We start from the raw sequence: 15,761 nt of genomic DNA on the forward strand, positions 1-15,761 counted from the left end.
AGTATCCAAAGGAGGTAGCACCTCCAAAGTATGTAACAAAATCTCCTTTATGATTTTGTTGTTTATACTTCTTTGGTTTTTATTTCTCTTTTGGTTCTTTATTCACTAGTGATCTATGGTTATGTTGGCAGTTATAATCATTATTTTTTCTAAAAATTTCTATATTTTTACATGTTTTTTTGTGTGTTATCATTTATCTCTTTTGCATGGTGGGATTCTCAGACCAGATCCTATTGCCTCATCCCTGACTTCAGCAACATATTCTCCTACATGTTAGGGGATCTACTAAAATAAAAAGGGTCTGTGAATAACTATCACCCGGTTTAACTTAGTAGCATGTATGCCCAAACCCTTCCCAGTAATAATTCTTGAATCAAGTAAAATTCTGGCAGATTTTTGGAATATTTGCCGGAAACCTTTGTCACGTGACACATTTTTTTAGAATCCCGGGTTTCCAACATAGCTTAAAACTTCCAATACTGATTTATTTTGGTGTGGATCACCACTATCTTATTTATTTTTTATGATAGAATCCGTTTAAAAGAGACAGTCGTGGAAAACAAGACAGTTGACAAGTGACAATAACAATAGTTGACAGGTGACAATGTGTGCCCGGACAAATAGTCATTTAGAAATCGCTGCAGACATAAATATTTAAGAAACTCCAGCATGTACAAAACATATTGAAAGCATTTGCTAGAATCTATAGACGATTGCTCAGATTTGTAACTTGTGGAACAGTGGTTTAAATATCGAGATAGACATTTTCAACTCTTTGGCTGTCAAATAACTGTCCAGAAAAGTTCAGATGTTTCTAAGTCACTTGGAAAACAACGTTTTGACAGTAGATGGGTAGAAAGTTCTAGATAATGTTCTTATTTAATCTGTATAAAAGTCCAACTGTAGAGCACTATCTTAATATTAAGCTGTTTTTTGTGAAGTTTCTTCTTACAGCACAGTAACAAAATATGTGGCTTCAAATGTGGGAAGAAAATATCACTTTTTGATAACAAAAAATATAGAACTTTCCCTTCTTAACTGTGTGTCCTTAAATATATTGGTCTTAAGTCAATCCATGCACTTCTAAAGAATAATTCTTTATTGTTAATTACGTGAAAGAATAAATTCATTTTAAAGTTGGTAAATGAAGACATTCTACTTACATTAGAGGACATTCATTATTTCAAACATTTTAATTAATTTAAAAATACATTTTAATTACTTTCAATTTTAATATTTTAGATACACTACAAAAGTTGTATATTGATGGGTAAAAGTTAAGCAAGTATGACATTGTGTACAATGTAAAGTTAATATAAAGTTTAGTATATGATTTGTTTGGAAATGTAGATTATTTAAAACCGCCTGGGGTTGTCATCACCATTTTCAGATTTTCAGATCAAAAATGATGAAAAGAAAATCTGCAATAATAAATTATCGGGCTCTGCAGTCCTCACGCCACAATGGAAAGTGTTTCTGATTGGCTGAATGAAGTTTAAAAGTAATAGAATGTACATCCTTTTCAGCACCTTGATATAATGATTCAGTTAATTTTGTCCCAAAATCTTAAAGTTAAAAGTAGATCCCAATAAAAATGCTCATGGGATACATCAATTTTTGAAAGAGTTCTATGAAATTAACTGAAAACTTTGGACATTCTTGTCATCTTTAGAAAAAGTAACAATATTCATGCAGTCTTTTGTGAACAGGCTACCCAAATTACCCAAATTACCATAAAAATTGCAATACGAACACCGGAGTCTTAGCAGAAATGTATAACAGTTACCACTAGCTGTGATTATGGCACTGATACACCTTAATAAGACATGTGACTTACATCCATCCTTTACTACATATCATCTGTAAAGACATGAAATACTGAATAAATACTAGATAAATATGTATAATAATTTGGAATACCCCATCTGAGGTGACAAGTTCAAGTGAGTAGGTTTTACTTTTAACGACGTGGAGTCTCCACTATAAAAGCAGACTGTGCTTCTCATGGGCATACCTGGGAACTTCTCGGCTCCGGCTACCCGGAGCCTTCCCTTGCGGGACGCGGGCAGGACTGCACACTGATGTCGGTGGGGGCGGTCCCGCTGATGTCAGTGGGCGGTCCCGCTGACATCGGTGGGCGGTCTCGCTCACTTCGGTGACGTTCCCTCTGGCGGCAGCGGGAAACACCCCCATTTAACGGAAAAATGGGCGGGGAGCAGGGCGTGTCAAGACCCCGCTCCCACGACCCGGAGGATTCGGGTCTTGATCAGGAGAACCGGAGCTCTCACCCAGGTATGCTCATGGGTCTATGGATGCCCATCAAAAGATAGACAGGAGGATTCTTTGTGAGAGTAACACCCGTTTATTGTGTTAAATTATTACATCATATATATTATATCAGTTAGCATACAATTAAATGATTGTTGATGAGAGATGGGTATCCATATTTCTCATTAAGGGCCTCTTAAGAACCTTGAGCTTTCCTTGCCCCAGGTGGTCCGTCTGAAACTCTCACTTCTATTTATTATGTTGATTCACTTAATTAAAAACTCTCTTGAACTCTACTTTTTTTTTGCAAACTGTGAAAATAATAAAACCTTTGTTTTAAAGTTTTACATGTCTTTTTGTATAACACTTGTGCTAATAAATCTCTCATTCAGAAGGCGATTTGCTGAGGACGTGCATTTTGGATGAGTGGAACTTGTGCCATTTCACACCCTGCTACTTTTATGTGGCCATTAATGAGCTTGTTTCTTTTCCCAAGGATCCAAGTGAAATATTCAAAACCATACCGGTTGTTGGCCATGTTTATTATAGGCTTAGCGCCTGCTTCAATTAAAGACACATAAAACAAAAAAAAAACAGTCTAGAATATTTTACACCAATGCATTACACGAGTAACATTTATTATTGTTTGTGTACATTTTATGGAGAGTGCATTTAAATTGCTTCATCCCAGCGCCAAAATATATGGGTCCTGAAAACGATGCTGCTTTTGGTATAAGTAAATTCATTTACTGAAATTACCCATAGCTTGAACCTTTTTGTCAGTGTGATTATTCGGAAAGTATAAAAGTTAAACGCTTACCTTTGAGGATCAATCTTATCCTCAATCGTTGTTACCTAATTAGCAACTTATATATATATATATATAACAATATGAATGCATTCCATTTTGATTTTATCCTAAAAATGCCACAAAAAATATCCTATTTGGTACGTCGTCTTTCTTATTGGACTCCATAATGATAAAGATTAAGTATATGTGACAGTTCTATGGTTACAGGTTGCTATCACACTCATCATCTTAGCAACGTGGGAATAATAACTTAATGCAAATGAATAATTGTAGACATTATATATACCCATAAGGCTCATTTCTATTATATAATGCCTTTGTTTATTTTAACAGGTAAGCACCATTATAGATTTACTAAGTGTATAGAAGTGTGGAATGGAGGATTTTGGAAAACTTATCTTTGTTAATAACTATGTGGCCAAACCTGATGTCTCACACCCACCTAGATGATGTAAATTATTACTGAAATACCTTAGAGCAATTCCCAAGCGGTAAAAGTCACTTTTTGTTGTACACACTGAAACAACGCGGGCAATTCATTAATTATTTTTACCAATAATGTCCATGGGGAGTCCAACCTTTAGTTACTGTGTGAGCGCATGTGTGGTACCTCAGACAGGTGATGGTCTTTAAATGAAAAAGAGAGAGGGTAGGAAACCATTCCTTGCGGAAATTCCTCGAGCTCTTCCTTTTATAGACAGGCATGACTTTCCTCCTCCCTATGTCACAACTTTTCTCTAGTAAACTGTATTTTTAAAAGACCTTTCTAAACATAATCAGAATATTTTCCTAATGCTAAATTCCAGTGTCCTTCTGTATCTGTGTTTGGTTATGTCTTGAGGTGCTTGTTACTTGATACTTTTTAGTAGACCAACATTCATAAAAGAAAACTTCTTCAATTGTACAATATCATATTTGCATCTGAAGAAGTGATCTCTGATGCCTTGAAAGTCTATAAAAAGTCTTTATGTCTTACTCTATGAATGTTGGCCAGTATAATATGTAGAGCACAATTCAAATTGGTTGCCAAGATCAATCCTACAAAATCAAAATATACATATTGCTTTTTAGGTTGTGTAGTCCCCTATTTTTTGTGCCGTGCATATTTACAGGTTGTGACCAGACCTTGGGGTTGAGCAGCCCCTCCTGTCACACAGGCATCTCATTAATGGTGTCTAGAAGGATTTAAATTGCTTGAGAGTCTCTTTGGGGTTAACATGCAGAGCGTCCCACTGATTCGGCTCTTTGGTAAGCAATATAGCCATGAAAAATTAGACAGGACTCGCCAAACTTGGGGTACTTTGGCATATTGGCGGGCGAGGCAAAATATATCCATATAGTATGTCCAAATCCCCAATATTTATGCCTTAGATGGGTGTTTTCTGAATGGTATTTGCTGGGTATGCCCTAGATTCTTCCATTGGTCATTATTATTATTATAGCAACAACCTGGGAACCTAAATCTTTATGCCTTTTATGCTTTTTCAGTTGTTTGCTCCCCTATTTCGTATATATTTTGTGCAGTAAAAAATGTATAATTCATAAGAGAGTTGTGGTTTCAACTCCCCTACTTCACTATTCATTTTGAAAGGGCAACACTGGCATGTTTCTCCAGCAAAAGGGGCTGGGTTAGCCCTGTATAATGCATAATCCAAGGTGTGAGGGTTTTGAAGAACTGATTTGATTATATATTATACAGGGCAAATCATGCTCTCCCTATAGTAGAAACCCGCTGGAGCTGAGTTATAGTAATGTTCCGTGAAGTCAAGGAGCTGAAACACAACTATCCTGCAAACTATCCAGTCATCCCTCCACTTAGTGAATAGATCCTTTTGTGCGTGCTTTGCATTTCATTAATATGGAAAACGTAGATCTGCTATAACGAGCACGTCCATAGCAAAATAAAAAATTAAAAATTCCAAACGATACAAAGTGGGATAGGAATATGGCAGTGAATGTCCCTTGCTTTAGATCTATTTTGAAACCACTAATGATCATGCTTTGTTGGCGCTGTTCATTTTCTCTCACTGTGCACACCTGTGCCACGCTGGCAAGGTCTCCCCTGAGATAGAGAATGTCTTCATTTCAGTGAGATAAGAAAACCTTGTCTGTAGAGGGTCATTCTTTTCATTTAAATGATCAGACAGGGAAGTTTTGCATTTTTTTACATTTAATTATTTGAATCCTTTGTTTGAAAGCAGCAAAGTGTCGTTAAAGGAAAAATCACCTCCGGAATAACTAAATGACTAAATAACAAATTCACCTAAATAGCATACTGTATATGTTATATTTTGTATTTTTCAAGGAAAGGATGGGGAGGCATATCCGTGCAGACCCTGAGGACAGAATGTAAAGATACCTTGGGTGGGCTTCTACTTTCTAATATATATATATATATGTTAATTGTCAATAAGGACGGATAGATGGTTCCTTTAACAGGGACACTTATAAAAATGTATACTGGAGGGGTGCTTTAAAATTAATTTTACCCTTTTATGATCATCCCCAGTTAAATGAGCCATCTGGTCACCAGAAGAGATAAAGATCAGGAGTCTTGGGTTAGAAGCCCCACTTCTATTATAATTTTAATAATTACCACCAAATGGCAGTGCCACTGTCTTCCAAGCAATAAGATAACTACATTTTCTTCTTCTATTCAGGAACTTTTTTTATTCAGACAAGAAACAGTCACTGGATAATTCAGCCTTGGATTGTTAAGCCAGTTGTGTTCCCCCGTAATCATATTAAAGGGTGCAGGAAGGGGACCACAGACAAATATAGGGGGACTGTCGTACAAAGCACATTTTTGCTGCTGCATGGAAGTTATAATAGCTAACTAAATGTCCAAACATATCCAAGTATCCATCAGACAATACAGAATTCAAATGAATTTGTACATATTTTTCTTTAAAAAAAATAACTCCTTTACTTTAAAGCAAGACTGTTGTTTTATAACATCCAAAGCGGGGCAAATTATTCAGAAAATACTACAGTCATGCTGAAAAGTAAACGCGAACATGAAGGCCTCGCTCCACATTTAGTACCAGACATGTCCATTTTTGCTTTGAGAAATATGGCCCTTTGGGTTTTTTTTTTACATTTTACACAAAATCTAATTTCATAAAACTATTTCATCTTCAGCTATCACGTTGGATGTTATTGTATGTGCCCAGCGCACTCTTACTCTTGCCTGAATGATCCCAATAGGGAGCCTGATACTCAAACTGAGTCTAATGGCTTTCCTAAAAAAAGTATCGTCTAAAATGACACTGCAGCCATGGCGTAAGGTAAATAACACCGAGATGCCAACTTCACTGGCCTGTCAAGGTTACGCGTAGATTGCTCAGCCAGGGTGTTGGTTAAATACCCTGTAACCTTGTAAATCTCCTTGCTCCGGGAAGCATCATCAGTGCCCTCTTAGTAATCCCTCACAGGGCCATCCATCTTGCGGTAGTTTAAACATGGCACTAACCAGTCATCTATGCTGCAAAAGTGTTTCTTTGATAAATAGCCCAAATAAACAAAAACAACAAAAATCCACAGAGATCTTTAAATGTGAGGCTAAAGCTAGAATTTATGGAGATATAAATGCCTATAAAACATGCCACTTTTGTTTTCCGCCTGCTACGGATTTCACCTCCTAGCATCCACCATCCATAAGGCATGTAAAGAAAGTCTGTAATACATGCATATATAATATTTACTAAGCCCATTGATTAATGGCCACAAAGAGATGTTTCTTATGTTACTCAGAGGTCCCAAATTGTAGGCACTTTTATATATTTGTAACCCAAAATCTTCTAGTTCAATACTGCATATTAATTGCTATCCAGAACCAGTAAGTGATTTTCTCTCTGTATTAAATACCGTATTTGCTCGATTATAAGACGAGGTTTTTTTCAGAGCAAATGCTCTGAAAAATACCCCTCGTCTTATAATCGGGGTCGTCTTATAATCAGACCTCAAATAGGTCTGACTATGAGACAACTAAGATCCAGATCCCCCGCAGTTGCAGGGGACCTGGATCCTCCTGATATGCAGATATGCATAACTGGGGGGGCAGGTTGGAAAAAAGAAGGAAATAAAACCAAAATATTTTTATCAATCATAGCTTTTATTAAAAAAAATAGTTTACATGAATTAACATTTACTGGTAAAACTTTTTTCCTATAGGGTCGTCTTATATTAAGGCTTTTTCTTTTTTTCCTAAATTAATATTCAGATTTGGGGGGTCGTCTTATAATCAGGGTCATCTTATAATCGAATACGGTATATCCTATTGTTTAACTTAAACATGGGGATATTTTGTCAATAAATTACGCACATAAATTGTATTTTTAAATAAGAATATATTCTTTAAAGGTGCTGCTTAACTTAATACTTTTGATCTAATTGCAGCACTAGAAGCATATTTCCGAGTTCTGTTGAATGCCTACACCCTTCCGAGAAATAATTATTTAATTCTGTATAATTCTGCTTATCACGTGACGGTTAAAGCACGTACAGAGAAGCTGTTGCCATAGAAACAGAATAAAGCTTCTCAGAGAGAAAAAAAAAAAGTACAGACCAGGTTTATTTTCTTAATGTCATAAAGTACAATTAGTGATTTTTGGAAGAGCAACCTTTAGGGGTGATATTTAATAAGAAAAAAAATGCTTGGTGTCGATTTTTATAATGAAATAGACTATGTTAACCACCTTTCATGACACTGGGTGACATTTACAGGCCACACAAAGGCCACAGCAATTTTAAAATATTCCTTATCTTGAGAAGCAACCTCAGTATCTATGTGTTATCTGTAGAGCAAAAAAGCAAAAATTTAAAAAAGAAAAGAAAAAAATGTATCTGCTGTAAAGGCTCAAATATTAATCAGTCCTTAGTCTTATCTTAGATTCAGGTATCACATGCATGTTTAAATTTCCTCACTATCCTATAGCTTACCGCTTAACCACCCCTCTCTCAGTAAAGTCTTGAAATTAATTAAAACTTCCTTACAGAGCCCCTGTAATTTTAATATTTATTTTCCTCATATTTGTGCCTATCTTTTATAAGCTGGTGTTTTTAGATTTTTATAGATATTAATAACAGTTTAGTTTTAGAGTAATCTCTGGTAGGAGTTTTCAGTATAGATATCTTAGAGAACTACAGGCTTTTTTTCTTTTGCTGTATGTAACCTCTTGCATCCTGGCTGTGATTGTTTCCTGGGGAGTTTTCATTTGGTAATACTTAATAAGCAGCACCTGTTAGATTTATTGGACTTATGGGATGCTGCAGCTACCCACTTTGAACCTTAATCACTTATTCTGGGAACACTGCCAGAATGCTAATCATAGCTTGTTTAAGTCTGTCTGACCCCAGCAAAAGTAACATCTTCTAATTAACTGGCAACAGTCCCAGAAAATAAGTGAGAGGGAGGAGAAATGACTCAGCTACAGAAGGCAAACAAATGACAGAATCTAAAAGAAATTTTCATTTGTTTCGTTGGGGTCCCTCCTCATTATAAGAGGTTCGTACGCAAATTACAAAATTTGTTAAAAATAAAGTTTGCGCATATCTGAGTGGACAAGTCTAATGAATAGTAAGGTTGCTTCTCTACTCCCCTCCGTTTTTGATAATTTATCCTAATTAAAGAATATATTTGCTTCAAAAGAATATATTATGTGCACTCCAGTTTTGGATGTTTTTTAAAAATAGGCTTAGGTTAGGTTCACGGGATACATCCAAGGACTTAAGATTTCCATGGACAGAATTCTAAATAAGGAGCCTGTCTCCTGAAATCAGGGACTTCTGATTACCCTGACCTATTGTTAATTGTTATTGCTATCCTTTACTCAAGGGGCACTATACAGGGCAAGCATTTGGTAAACTATGCCTCTAACACCTCGACACTACAGTGTGGAAGATTTTTGGGGTGGCTGTGGCTTGCAATTCACCACTCTCCACTAGCCAAGGCAGAATTTAGTTGCAAGCCCACAGTGACTAACCTGGCTGTAGCCCATCTGCATGCTTTCCCATCAGACAGAATGTATTGAAGGGTAGTGTTGAGTGTCCTCTCAATTATCTCTGAATGGATGTAAATATATTATTCCTTCAATTTTAATATTTCACGCTGATGCTTATCAGTACTGGATTTAACAAGAAAAGCCCTTATGCTACTATTTTTTTTCTTGTGAAATTGTGTCCTTAGCAGTTAAAAAGGTCTTGAAAGTAGATATAAATAAAACTGAGCAGGGAAATTACACAAGATGCCCTAATTGGCAAGCAACCTGTCATAAGGCCAGATGCAGCGTTTCATTTTTAAGCATCTCATCTCACATGCAATTTGGGCTCCCAACGGAGCAGGAGAGATAGTTCTGTCAGACAAGTAAAGCTTGCAGTCAAATCTATAGTAGAATGGTCTACTTCAGCCAACACTTGGAAAAGTGGTAACTCTGGTTTATCTTGAATCTGCATGGCAAATGACTCTTTGAGCTTGCACAAATATTGCTTGTAGCTGATCATTGTGGTGCGCTGCACACCAATTATATGCATTGGTCCCAAGGTCTTCTGCTGTTTCAGCAAAATCGAAATTCCGGTGAATGTTAATGTCTTGGAACAATGTGTGTCATTGTAATTAAATTATGCGCATTAACCATCAGAGTTCCAGTGACGTGAGAAACAAATCACAAAGTCTCTGTTGTACACTCAAAGGTTACAACACATGAATCCATACATAACAGAACCATTTGCTTACCACTAATATTCGTATAATGAATATATTATGGCTGCTACTATTATTACCTACTTTTTAATGTTGGATTACTCATTATTCAGCGTCACTAATATATTGGCTGCAAAAAGGTGTAAAGGTGCAAAATGAACAGGTATTATATTTTCAGTATTTTTAAATTTTTTCCATAGTTTTTCCATCATTACAGTCGCAGTATTTGACCTTCTTAATTGAATGGCGAGAATTACTTCAGTCCTTATATAAAAATGTGGAAGCAGATCATAGGCAGAAACCTCAAAGTTGACCTGGGTAAATACTCAGTAAGATCATACCTATATATTTGTAAAATATTTACAGGCCCATAAACCCTCTAAGCCATGTTGTGATGGCTTCCAAAAGATTTTTATAATGCTGCTGACCATCCATTTAATTACATTTAATTTACATTTAAACAAAGGGGCTTTTAGGGGACAATTTGGGGGGCAAATACCAACAGGGAACAGAATGCTCCATCATGGGACTTTGCCTCAAAAACTAAGAAATTTGGTTAGCTTTGTCAGAACAAAACAGAATATTCTACCGCACCAGTTAACCAGACTCCCCCCAAAATTTTGGTTAAACAATATACCTGTACACATTACTCATTCACACGAAAATGATAAATAATACTAAGTAAACAGATCAAGAGACTCATCTAATGTCAAACATCAGGCAAAACATCTCCTGCAGGATGGAGCTTGACTACACATCATGGAGTACAATACAATGTGAATACCTTCATTTATATCAAGTCCACTTCTTGCAGAATTGTAATGGGTAATGTTTGTTATAAGGCATATTTCTGCTAGGTTTCATAGTCCTCCTTTCATTATCTTTCTTCTTCCTGTGCTTTCTACCTCATCATATTTCCCTGTTCTGGTTAGCCCCGATGTTTGTGGCCTATGCAGTAATAATAGCTTTTGGTCGGAGTTGGTAGGTTATTCATGGTTACAATAGGAATACCTTAGTTATAGTCAAGCCTAGGCTCCTGGAGGGGACTGAGTGCCAGCCTCCTTTCTACAGGGACTATGGGCCCTGGTACAGAGTGCCACACTTCTGTGACAGACCGACCGGGCCCAGTGCTGCCCCACTGTTCATCTATTGCAGGCAATAGGGATCTTGTGACTTTTAGGGAGATCAGAGGGTCTCCCTGAGCAGCTAGGAATCTGGTTAAGGTCTATGGTCTTGAAGCACAGGCCTCAATCACAGCTCTCACATGGCCTCCTCACAAAATGCATGCAACAAGCATTCAACTTCAATGCATAATGATGTGGTAATGTAGATCCATGATCCACCCCCTAACCCTCACTATGCTCCCAGCCACCCATAACCTCTACTCTAATAAAGGTGTCCCATTTTGGGTACCTGAAATGTTGGAATGTGTTCATAAGAAGCAGAAAAAATGTTTATTTATGTGTACTTCACAATTAGAGCAAAAAAAAATGTATATAGAAATGGAAGCTGTTTCGGAGGCCTTTAACTTTGTGTGCCCTTGAAAACATAGTAATCAATGTTCAAATTCTAGGCACACTTGGGAATCTATAAATCTGACTTAAGAAGATTAATTGTGTCTATTGAGCAGGCACGTGAATTTTAATGAAGGTTGGAATGTATGCCTTCCGTATTTATTTTCCAACTATAGGTAAACATAGGCAATATTTGTTTTAAAACATGCAAAGTATCTTCTGATTTGCACTGTGGATGTTGTGAATATTCATGGGCGACTGTCAGCTTCCCAAATCATCATTGTGGCTTGTGGCCATAGCATGCAAACTGTCTACTGTCATTCAATATTTCATGTTTCTCCCCTCTATCTCTCTTTCCCTGCCCACTCACTGGATAGAAAAAACTCTAGAATAGATGGAAAAACTGGCAAATTAGCAATGTGTCATTTTCCCTTCAGCTGTCTTTTGAGGTGCGGAAATAGGTGGGTGCAGACCAAGGGGCCATTCTATGAAGTAGATAGGACCATTTATGTGACCATGGTGCTCAGCTTTTGAGTGTTGTCAGGTGGCCATGTGGAAACTCAGACCTCTATTGATTTTAAATCTCCGTGGACCAGTCAGGGGATATCAGAGGAGGAGATCATGACAGTACATGAAAATCAGGGCAGTTTTGCGATAATCGGCTTTATTGGGAGGAATGCTGATGTGTCTCCCCCCCCCTATATTCTTGTAGTTCCATATATATATCCATAGGGGTGTCTTAGGACAATAGGCACCATCTGCAGCCTGACTGTATCCTTTGTATGCTCATTATTTGGCTTTTCATGCACCCCTTTTGGAGAATAATTTGAGGTGAGAACAGATTTTTGTGATTAAAAGTTAATTGGCTAACACCGTACTAGGTCTTCTATATTACTAGAGCTTCTCCCTATGCTGAACGTTGCCTAACCTTACCACAAAATGGACTTTCATAGCTAATCTTTTGTGTATGATACATACTTAACATTTTAAACATACATTAATTTGTAAAATAGTAACAAAGTACTGTATCCTATGCAGATTTTGAAACACCACTAATTTTATGCATAAAACCCACTGGCGTAACTACAGGGGTCGCAGCTGCGACCCGGCTCATTCTAACCTTCCAAAGTCCTGCTTACGTTGTTGTAGCTTGCAAGATAAAATTATTGTGCCTATATTTGGATGCAGTGGCTGGTATCATATAACGATCAAAATAAAAAATAGCAAAAAATAGCAAATGATAAATTAATATTATTGGAAGTTAATCATTTTTATGACATATAGAATTATAGAAGTAACTTTCTTGACTCTTGCTGTAGCTAAGCAAATATTTTAAATGTTTTGTTCCCACTTTTTGTTGCCACTTAAAGTGTTTTAATATCACAAACAGAATTACTGGCTCAAAAGCATAACAATGGTGGAGAGTAAGGGGACAACCTGGGCTGTTCTGTTTTGGTTACGTGAAGCTTTTTCTTGTGGTTTACTTGCACTTCCACTTTCAGCCACTAGGGTGTCTAAATGGCATTTATCTGATTGCAGGATCCATTCTGTTATTCTTTTATGTTTTTTCTGTGTAATCTCTTTATGTAAATGGTTTAGGGAGGAATTGATAGAGTGCATTGATTATGCAGACTGCCAAACACGCCCTGGGCTGCCTGGGCCACATAGATAGGCTCCCAAATATGCCAGATCTCCCCTGTGCTTGTTATATATATATATATATATATATATAGATAGATAGATAGATAGATAGATAGATAGATAGATAGATGATAGATAGATAGATAGATAGATAGATAGATGGATAGATAGATAGAGATATCTATCTATCTATCTATCTATCTATCTATCTATCTATCTATCTATCCATCTATCTATCTATCTATCTATCTATCTATCTATATATATATATATATTTATATATATATATATATATATATATATATATATATATATATATAAAGATTTGTTTGTTTTGTTGTATTGATATATAGACAGGTTGGAAACAATGTTCTGTTTTTATACCATATATTACATTGCACTATATGTTATGATATATTACATTTTCTATATTTGATTGCTACAAAAATAGTATATGATTGCATGGAAATGTAATATTTGCTGCCAGCCGTAACGTGACTTTTGCATAAATACTGTAGACATATGGTACCTCATCCATATTTCTGACATACTGTACATACTCAAGCATGCTGAAAATAAAGGGGCCAGGTATTCTTCCTATGCAGGAAACCTCACAGAAAATATTTTGGCAACAGGGCCCTCTGTTTGATATGTGCACAGATATTCTAAATATATATAACGCATATACATATGTCTCACAATCACAAAAAACAATTTACTTTGAATAAAGCCAGAAGTGAGGTTTCTTTATGTACTTAAATTAGTAAATCCTTAAATTAAGTTTAAAAGGATGCAGTGAGTGCAATACATATACTTTCTATACATATAAAATAGACTACAGTTAGTCTAACATACAGTATAATGTAAAGTACAGAATCGTTACCTGCTTTTTGGTGATATGAGTGTCTCCTACCCCAGGTGTCAAGGTCGGAGCCTTAGAAGCCTGTTAGAGCAATAGGATTTCCAGGCTGCCTCAGAGCCGGTATCATCTAATTCTGTTTCTACAGGGAAAAAAGGAGAAAAAGTTTGTTTCTTTTTTTTTCATTTACAAGACAAGGAAAAGCTAGAAGAATTTATATGGGTGCAATCAAAGGGTTGAAGGGCTTCGCAACCTAAAGGCCATAGGATGTAAGACAAATGCAAGCATCTGGGTTGATGGATGATGTCACAAATATGAAAGTAATCATGTCACGGCAGGGGAAGTGTTCTTGTCCATGGCTAAAGCCTGTCTTGCTTTAGGTCTTTGGCAGCAGTCTATTGTTCCTTGTGTTAGACCTTCTCCTGTTCCTTCCCTTTTTTTGATGAAGGTGCTGGTTGGTAGACGAGGCTTGTCACAGAGTTCCGGATTCCACATACTGTTTTCGGGTTGATGGGTTCATTATGAGATGTAGTTCATATTTTTGTTTAAACGTCTTTTGGAAAAGGTAGAGGCGTTCCAGAGATGGAGATTCTGTGAGTGGTAGCTTGGATATAATTATTAATGTGACAGCTGAGCTGGTGTGGTAGTGGCTGGTGGTAGGTGGGTACTTTTTAGAGTATTTCTGGTTATGGTGGGGAGTTTACATGGAACCCTGGTACAAGAGTTGAGCAATATACATTTTTACTGATATTTCCTGATGTTTAACCCATGTTGTTTGTTAACAAACGCTGTGGTCATATTTTCCAAAAGAATGTCACGTGTGAGGGGCAAGAGCAATCAACACTACGCCACTCAAGTTATTAATATCTCAAATACAAATTGGCTCTTTCATAAGAGAAACTTTGTTTCTCAATTTTTAGCAGAGCCAAGATCATTATAAGTTGATATTAGGATATTCACAAATAACAACACAACAGCAGATAGATACAGTGGGAAAATGAACAGCCTAGTGGATTTTGTTTGAGTTCCCCCAGTGAATTCAAGGAAGGAGGTTACGTCAAGAGAAATGTACTGCTGCTGAGTTCAGCAGCCCAAAGAACTCAACACATTTCAGTGGATATCAGTGAATAAATAATTAGCTTTATACGCTCTACTGTGTCTAGCTGGTTTGTTCTGCACTCCAGATGCTGAGGTTTAAAAGTGAGGGACTTGAAAAAGGAGAAAAAATGCCAGCATCAAAATGAAACATAAAAACAAGATATTTTGCTACTGGATTTTGCCCAAAGCTCAGACATTCTAAACTCTCTATTCTGTAGATGAAACATTGACACTAGCAAGGCTGATTTTTAGCAGGGTTGACTGGTTGATAAACTTGTAACTTTTATAGACAACCTGGTTCCCTTTAGGTGAAACCAATAATATATTCCAGTTGAAGGTCATCAAATTATATTTTCCTACCATTCATGTGTGCTCCTCAACATGCAAGGGACCTTATTGTGCAAGGGACTTCAGTGAGTAAACACTGTCATCCCTTATGTTTGATAATATCAGCTCCTGTTATGTCACTTAAATACATTAGTTATGATATGTATAGTAAGTGCCTTGGTTAAGGTACTTTTTCCACAATTTCCATACAAATTCGGAAATATGATAAAATAATGTGAGGCTAGACAGACTAGCGCAACTATCTTCAGACCACAGGAGTCATAGGAGAAAAAGTCCTCTTTGTCTCACATGCCTCATAACTTGTATGGGTACGTGCATACGCGCCTGTGGATTTACAGAGCATATCATGAGGTGCCAAACAGATACCACTTCACCTTTTTAAAACAGCGATAGAAATAGGCGCATTCTTTTACCTATCTAATCATTTCTGGGATTCTGTCTGTCATAACGAATGTAGGAATGCAGAACTGAAAGATACCTCTAAAACGGTAAACTGAAAGAATAATTGATCCTTTGTCACAA

The 15,761-nt window shown here is 36.6% G+C and overlaps 1 protein-coding gene across 1 annotated transcript in view; it reads right to left on the reverse strand.

The window, feature by feature from the left end:
• Positions 1–15,761, reverse strand: part of MYT1L (myelin transcription factor 1 like) — a 172,516-nt gene that overhangs the window by 96,715 nt on the left and 60,040 nt on the right. The window contains exon 3 of the mRNA XM_053460856.1: positions 13,818–13,935. The gene's annotated coding sequence lies outside the window, so the exon portion shown is untranslated. The remainder of the gene's footprint in view (positions 1–13,817; positions 13,936–15,761) is intronic.

Source organism: Spea bombifrons, chromosome 3, assembly GCF_027358695.1.
Source record: "Spea bombifrons isolate aSpeBom1 chromosome 3, aSpeBom1.2.pri, whole genome shotgun sequence".
NCBI lineage: Eukaryota > Metazoa > Chordata > Amphibia > Anura > Pelobatidae > Spea > Spea bombifrons.